Source organism: Monodon monoceros, unplaced genomic scaffold (assembly GCF_005190385.1).
Source record: "Monodon monoceros isolate NGI ecotype Baffin Bay Population unplaced genomic scaffold, NGI_Narwhal_1 Super_Scaffold_18, whole genome shotgun sequence".
NCBI lineage: Eukaryota > Metazoa > Chordata > Mammalia > Artiodactyla > Monodontidae > Monodon > Monodon monoceros.
Genome location: NW_021703774.1, coordinates 30,769,188 through 30,777,231, shown reverse-complemented (window position 1 = coordinate 30,777,231; position 8,044 = coordinate 30,769,188). Strand labels below are relative to the sequence as shown.

At 40.1% G+C, this 8,044-nt stretch overlaps 1 pseudogene; it reads right to left on the bottom strand.

Moving 5' to 3' along the window:
• Positions 1-230: 230 nt before the first annotated feature.
• On the bottom strand, positions 231-1,180 carry LOC114899586 (annotated as a pseudogene).
• Between the last annotated feature and the right edge of the window lie 6,864 nt (positions 1,181-8,044).

Genomic DNA, 8,044 nt, shown 5'->3' with positions numbered 1-8,044 from the left:
GCACTTCCAACTCCTTGGAATATTCATTTCTTTGGCTGAAAGAGAGACTAGACAGGAAAGGCAGGCAATGCTTAGGCAACTAAAATAAGGTTGGGGCCAAGGGGAGCAATACTAACATCATCCTCACAGGGAATGGGCACAAGGGGGCTGTTAATAGCAAGCTGATTTTCTAGAACTGTTAGCTAGAAGCATAGAAGCACTACTTCTGGACATTCAGACAGTCTCAGGCTTCAGTCATCCCCATCACACAGGTACAGAGCACTTTCTGGTAGTCACTCTTGGTGTCTTGCTGGATGTAGTAGTACAGCAATTTGGAGACCATGATTCTAATCAACACCTTATAATGAGTCCCCTTGCCTTTCATGGAGCAAAATGCAGGGGCTTATTATGAATACACTAGGCCAGGTTCAGGAAAGCATTTTCCTGGTCTCCTTTGACCTCTTTCTTGATGCTCCTTAACATGTTATAAGGTCCATAATTCTTGTACCTTTCAAATACTTTCTGGAGGTGACACACACTCCACTTGATCATGATGCTGATCCATTTGAGAACCTCAGTTCCTCCCCTCTTCTCTTTAGTACAATAGAGATCGAAGGCATCTTGGTCAATCAATACAAAATCAATGACAGAGCCATCCTCTCCTCTTCTACCCTTTGCAGGGGCAACCGTCTGCTTGCAGAAGTCACCAGATATGTCAGAAACAATGTCCTTCTCCAGATCAATCTTATACACTTCCTTGTAGACTGTTAATTTCCTGTAGCTCCTGGTTGATCCTTGAGCAAATGGTCTCAATGAGGCAGTCCTTATCAAACCCCAGCCCCTACATGGAGGCTTTCAGTTCAGAAGCATAATACTGAGCATGTGTTTTCAATGGGCCTCAAATCACCATCTTCAGGTGGCTGGACAAGGCTGACTTCAGTGTTGACGCAAGTTCCTTTTTGGTCTTCCTCTGGTAGGCAATGTCCTGTCTCTGTTCATTGCTGCATTTGGTCAAGATGTTGATGATGGTAACGTCATCTATACCTTTGGTCCTGATGGCCGTTTCAATGTTCAAAGCATTCTACTCAGCATCAGAGTTGTACGCTTCGACTGACCTGTATGTACTTGAGGGTGTAATGTAATCACCCTTCAGGCTAGGCTTGTACAAAATTTCATAAGCAGTAGACATTTTGACAGAAGCTGGGCCACGTACCAAGAGCTATGAGCATTCCCATATGTGGACTTTTTTTTTAAATTTTAGACATTCTGGAAAGTTTCACTATGATGTGTTATAGGTGTGGATTACTTTTTATTTAAACTGCTTGTGATTACCTGGGCTTCCCAATTTTGTCAGTTATCTATTCTTCAGTTCTGAGAAATTTTTAGCCATCAACCCCTTCAAATACTGCCCCTTTTTTGTCTCATGTCTTTTAGAATTCCAATGCAATCTTTCTTGCCTACTTTTTATCTCTTTGTCTCTCTGAACTGCATTCTGGACAATTTCTTTAGATCTGTCTTCCAATACAGTAATTCTCACTTCAGCTTTGTCTAAGCTGCTGTTAAACCTGTCCACTTCATTTTTTAAACTTTTATTTTGCATTGAGAATATGTAACACAATTCAGAAAAGTGCAAAAATATAAATGTATAGCTTAACAATTAATTATGAAACAAATACCAAATAATCACCCTATAAATGGAACATTATCAATAGTCCAGAAGTCCCTTGTGTCTCTGTTTCTGATCCCCAACCACCACTGCTTCCACCAGAGATAATTATCACTGTGACTTTAGTGTAATCATTTCTTTGCTTTTCTTTATAGTTTACCAGCTATAGCAATTTTTGTTTGTTTTAATGTAACACTCCGTATTATGGGTCTTGCATCTTTTATTCAACACAATATTTAAAAATTAATCCATGTTTGTACCCGTGGTTCACTAACTTTTCCTGCTGGGAAGTAGTATAGTTCATGAGAATATTATAATTTTTTATTCTATTTTTGAAGAATATTTGGATTAGCTCTTTCCCCTTTTTGTGGAGACTATTTTCAACAATGCTGCCATGAACATCATTGTATATGTATATTGAAACACATGTGCATAAATTTCTTAAGGCTATGTATTAGGAGTGGAATTTTTGGGTCACAGGTTATGTATACCTTTAATTTTACTAGATAATTCCAAGCTATTTTTCAAAATGTTTGTTCCACTGAAATTTTTATTTCAATTGTTTTACTTAATTCATTTTTAGAAATTTTATTGCATTCTTCAAATCTGCTTGATAATATATTCCCTTGCTCTTTATGCATATTTTAAATTTCTTCTTTCATTTTCCTTAAGTTTATACTTATTATATGTTTTTTTCAGATGATTCCAAAATAGAAGCTTTGCAGGCATGATTCTGATATCTCAGGGTTTCTCAGCGTTAGCACTATTGACATCTTGAGCCAGATAAGTCTTTATTGTAAGAGGCTGTCCTGCATATTAGAGGATGTTTGACAGCATCCCTGACCTCTACATACTAGATGCCAAGAGCACACACATTCCCCTCCCAATTGCTACAACCAAAAATGTCTCCTGGAGGGCAAAATTGCCCCAGCTTGTGAACAACTATATGCCCTCTACTTTTTCCCGTATGGGACCTCACTCATGGTGTCTTGTTTCCTTGTGTTTTGTGATTTTTTTAGGTAAGCTCATGTTTCTTAAACCTATACCTGTGGGAATTCTCTGATGCCTAGATTGAAATGTTTTCCTTTGGGACTGTTTTCCATTTGCTACTGCCAGGCACCTCAGGACACTGCCAGCTCAGGATCACACAAAAAATAAATATTTGGATGTAGGTTTTTTGAACCATCAAGATAGTGTGAATTTTGTGCAGCAAATCTGCACAAGGGCTAGCTGGTAGTTACTAATTCTCAAGAGAGATGTTTTTCTCCCTTCTATTCAGTGCCAGGTTTAAGGCAGGTTGGTAGAGCACAGACTTATTTTTAATTCACCCTTATGATGACTTGTAGCCTTTGGGTTCCAGGTTTATGGGATTATACTGGGAGTGTGGACTCCTGTTAGACTTTTTACATTTGACAAGTCCTCCATGCCTTGCAAGATTTGTGAAAATTGAAACTCATTATAAATGCTGAAATTAGTACAGGCTTATATTTCTGGCTTTTATGTGATGTTAAGGCTTCTGAATTTACCTGTAATTTTTTCCCAGTCTATTGATGCATTTAAAAATAGGTTTTAATTATTTTGTCCAGCATTTTTAGGTTTTCTTAGTGAGAGGATCAATCACTAAAGTACTATGCTGGATTTCACCAAGATGGTGGAGGAGTAGGAGAATGTGGAGTTCATCTCTCTACAAAAATGCATCAAGAATACATCTGCAGATGGAACAATTCTCACAGAACACCGCCTGAACACTAGCAGAAGACCTTGGACACTGGAAAGGACAAGAAAGATCCCCGCATAAATGGGTAGGACAAAAGAAAGAAGGGTAAAAGAAGAGGAGAGGAAATGGGATGGGATTTGTACCCCTGGGGGGGAACTGAAGCAGAGAAGAGGTTCCCTCATTCAGGGAAGCCTCCTCACCAATGGGGAAATCAGTTGGGACAGAAGGGGAATATCTGTGGCTGTCAGAGGAGGGTGAAATGGACAGTCTCTGGCAGACAGGACAGAGTGAGACCTACACAGACAGTCTGTGACACAGCCTTGCATGCCCCAGACTGGGACATGTGTCCACCGGTGCACACTGGGGCTGAGAGCTTGAACGTGGGGACTAGAGAGAAAACCCAAGGGGAGAAAAGCTGTTGGCTGTGAGGAGACAGCCTGAGGGGACAGGAGGGAGGAAATCTACAACTGGAAATGCTTGTGGAAGAAACCCAGACTGCCATAGAAGCAAGGCACCACTGTCGAGTGATGCACAGGGGGTGGAGCTGCCATTGCAGCCTCTCTCTCCCCACATGTCAGCCCCCTGCCCCACCAGGCACTAGGAAACGCCCCCACTAGGGCTGGCCTTCTTTCACTTGCTGCCAGGTGCTAGGAAAAGCCCCCACCAGGGCTGACCTTCTCGTGCTGGCTGCCAGGTGATAGGAAAGTCTTCCACTAGGGCTGGATCTCTCGCATCCATGGCCACCAGCTTTCCTGCATACCTGCTGCCACCAGGAACCCTATGACACAGGCAGTCATGCAATCTCCATGCCCTGTCCTCACCGGGGCAGAACAGAGTGTTCCAGGGCAGCCTTGGGAGCAGACTCCTGTGTATGGCCCACATGCAGAGGTGGAGCTAAAACCACAGCTGAGTCCCAGGGGCAGGGCAACTAATGAAGAGGAATGAAAATCTTTCTGTGACACTGCACAAGCTGCAGTTTAAAACCCCACAATCAGCTTGGTAAACCCTGCATCTATGGAATATCTGAATGGACAATGAGTGTTCCCACAACTGAAACTGGTCTAGCTCTAGCAGCTGTGGACTTTGGGGATTAGTACCCGTGGAAGTTGGGCCACGTCAGAGTCTGAGATGCACCCATAGTGCCCACAGAGGGACTAGAGACCTACCTAGAGGTTTTTGAGGGCCTCCTGGGGAGGTGGAGGTTAGCAGTGACTCACAGTTGGGGCAAGGACAGCTGAAACACCAGAAAAATGTAATTTTTTTATGCTTTGTTCTGTTCTGCTGTTGTTTTTTTAATTATTATTTGTTTTTATTTAGTTTTTAAATTTTTTTATATTTCTATTTCTATATTACCTTTTTGTTGTTCTGTGTTTTTTCCTTGTTTTTTTCTTTCCTTTGTTCTATTTTGTTTTTATCTTTTTTCCCCCCATCTTCTATGTGTTATCTTTTTTAATCATTTTTTTATCATTTTTGAGAGTTTTGTTTTCTTTCCTTCTACCTTCAGTTTGCATTATGCTTTTCTTTTTTTTTATGTTTTGTTTTTAATTGTTTGATTTCATTTTGGGGTCCTTTTGTTTGTATGGTTGTTCCCTTGTTTTTTGTTTTCTCTGTTTTTGTTTATATTTCTTTTTTGTATGTGTGTGTTTTTTTGGTTTTGTTCGGTTTTGCTTTTACCATTTATCTGGGGTTTTGTTTGTTTTTAATTATTGTTGATGCTGTTTGCTTTGCTATTTGTCTTGGGTTTTGTTTGTCTGTTTGTTTTCATCCTGACCTTTTTCTCTTCTTTTTTCTTTTATTTTTTTCCCCTTTTTAATCAAAATGTGTGGCTTGCAGGGTTTTGGTTCCCAGGCCGGGGGTCAGTCCTGAGCCTTGGGTTGGAGTGTCAAGTCCAGGAAACTGGAAATCCAGAGAATTCCCAGCCCCAGGGAATCCCAGAGGTCTCCATCTCAACTCCAAGACCCGGCTCCACCCAACTGCCTGCAGGCACCTGTGCTGAACGCTTACACCAAACAACAAGCAAGACAGGAACACAAACCACCCAACAGCCGACAGGCTGCCTAAAGGCACACAAAGCCCACAGACACCCCCAAACATACCACCTGATGTGGGCCTGCCCATCAAAGGGACAAGCTCCAACTCCACCCACCGGAAGACAGGCACCAGTCCCACCCACCAGGAAGCTTACACAAGCAACTGGACAAACCACACCCACTGGGGTCAGACACCAGAAGCAAGAGTAACTACGACCCGAGCCTCATCCACCAGAGGGCAGACAGCAGAAGCAAGAACTACAATCCTGCAGCCTGTGGAACAAAAACCACATTCACAGAAAGATAAACAAGATGAAAAGGCAGAGAGCTATGTACCAGATGACAGAACAAGATAAAACCCCAGAAAAACAACTAAATGAAGTGGAGATACGCAACCTTCCAGAAAAAGAATTCAGAATAATGATAGTGAAGATGATCCAGGACCTTGGAAAAAGAATGGAGGCAAAGATCGAGAAGATGCAAGAAATGTTTTACAAAGACCTAGAAGAATGAAAGAGCAAACAAAAAGAGATGAACAATACAATAACTGAAATGAAAATTACACTAGAAGGAATCAATAGCAGAATAACTGAGGCAGAAGAACAGATAAGTGACCTGAAAGACAGAATGGTGGAATTCACTGCTGCAGAACAGAATAAAGAAAAAGGAATGAAAAGAAATGAAGACAGCCTAAGAGACCTCTGGGAGAACATTAAATGCAGCAACATTCGCATTATAGCGGTCCCAGAGGAGAAGAGAGGGAGAAAGGACCAGAGAAAATATTTGAAGAGATTATACTTGAAAACTTCCATAACATGAGAAAGGAAATCGGCACCCAAGTCCAGGAAGTTCAGCGAGTCCCACACAGGATAAACAGAAGAAGAAACACTCGGAGACACAGTAAACAAATTGGCAAAAGTTAAAGACAAAGAAAAATTATTGAAAGTAGCAAGGTAAAAATGACAAATAACATAAAAGGGAACTCCCATAAGGTTAAGCTGATTTCTCAGTAGAAACTCTACAAGCCAGAAGGGAGTGGCATGATATACTTAAAGTGATGACAGGGAAGAACCTACAACCAAGCTTACTCTACCCAGCAAGGATCTCATTCAGATTCAATGGAGAAATCAAAAGCTTTACAGACAAGCAAAAGCTAAGAGAATTCAGCACCACCATACCAGCTCTACAACAAATGCTAAAGGAACTTCTCTAAGAGGGAAACACAAGAGAAGAAAAGGACCTGCAAAAACAAACCCAAAACAATTAAGAAAATGGTCATAGGAACATACATATCGATAATTACCTTAAACATGAATAGATTAAATGCTCCAACCAAAAGACACAGGCTTGCTGAATGGATACAAAAATAAGACCCACCTATATGCTGTCTACAAGAGACCCACTTCAGACCTAGGGACACATACAGACTGAAAGTGAGGGGATGGAAAAAGATATTCCATGCAAATGGAAATCAAAAGAAAGCTGTAATAGCAATACTCATATCTGGTAAAATAGACTTTAAAATAAAGAATGTTACAAGAGACAAGGAAGGACACTACCTAATGATCAAGGGATCAATCCAAGAAGAAGATATAACAATTATAAATATATATGCACCCAACATAGAAGTACCTCAATACATAAGCCAACTGCTAACAGCTATAAAAGAGGAAATCGACTGTAACACAATAATAGTGGGGGATGTTAACACCTCACTTACACCAATGGACAGATCATCCAAAATGAAAATAAATAAGGAAACAGAAGCTTTAAATGACACAACAGACAAGATAGATTTAATTGATATTTATAGGAGACTCCATCCAAAAACAGCAGATTACACTTTCTTCTCAAGTGCGCATGGAACACTCTCCAGGATAGATCACATCTTGGGTCACAAATAAAGCCTCAGTAAAGTTAAGAGAATTGAAATCATATCAAGCATCTTTTCTGACCACAACACTATGAGATTAGAAATCATAGGGAAAAAAACATAAAACACACAAACACATGGAGGCTAAACAATACGTTACTAAATAACCAAGAGATCACTGAAGAAATCAAAGAGTAAATCAGAAAATACCTAGGACAAATGATAACACGATGATGCAAAACCTACGGGGTGAGCAAAAGCAGTTCTAAGAGGGAAGTTTATAGCTATACAAGCCTACCTCAAGAAACAAGAAAAATCTCAAATAAACAATCTAACCCAACACCTAAAGGAACTAGAGAAAGAAGAACAAACAAAACCCAAAGTTAGCAGAAGGAAAGAAATCATAAAGATCAGAGCAGAAATAAATGAAATAGAAACAAAGAAAACAATAGCAAAGATCAATAAAACTAAAAGCTGGTTCTTTGAGAAGATAAACAAAAAATTGATAAACCATTAGCCAGACTCACCAAGAAAAAGAGGGAGAGGACTCAAATCAATAAAATTAGAAATGAAAAAGGAGAACTTACAACAGACACTGCAGAAATACAAAGCATCCTAAGAGACTACTACATGCAACTCTATGCCAATAAAATGGACAACCTGGAAGAAATGGACAAATGCTTAGAAAGGTATAACCTTTCAAGACTGAACCAGGAAGAAACAGAAAATATGAACAGACCAAACACAAGCAATGAAATTGAAACTGTGATTCAAAATAC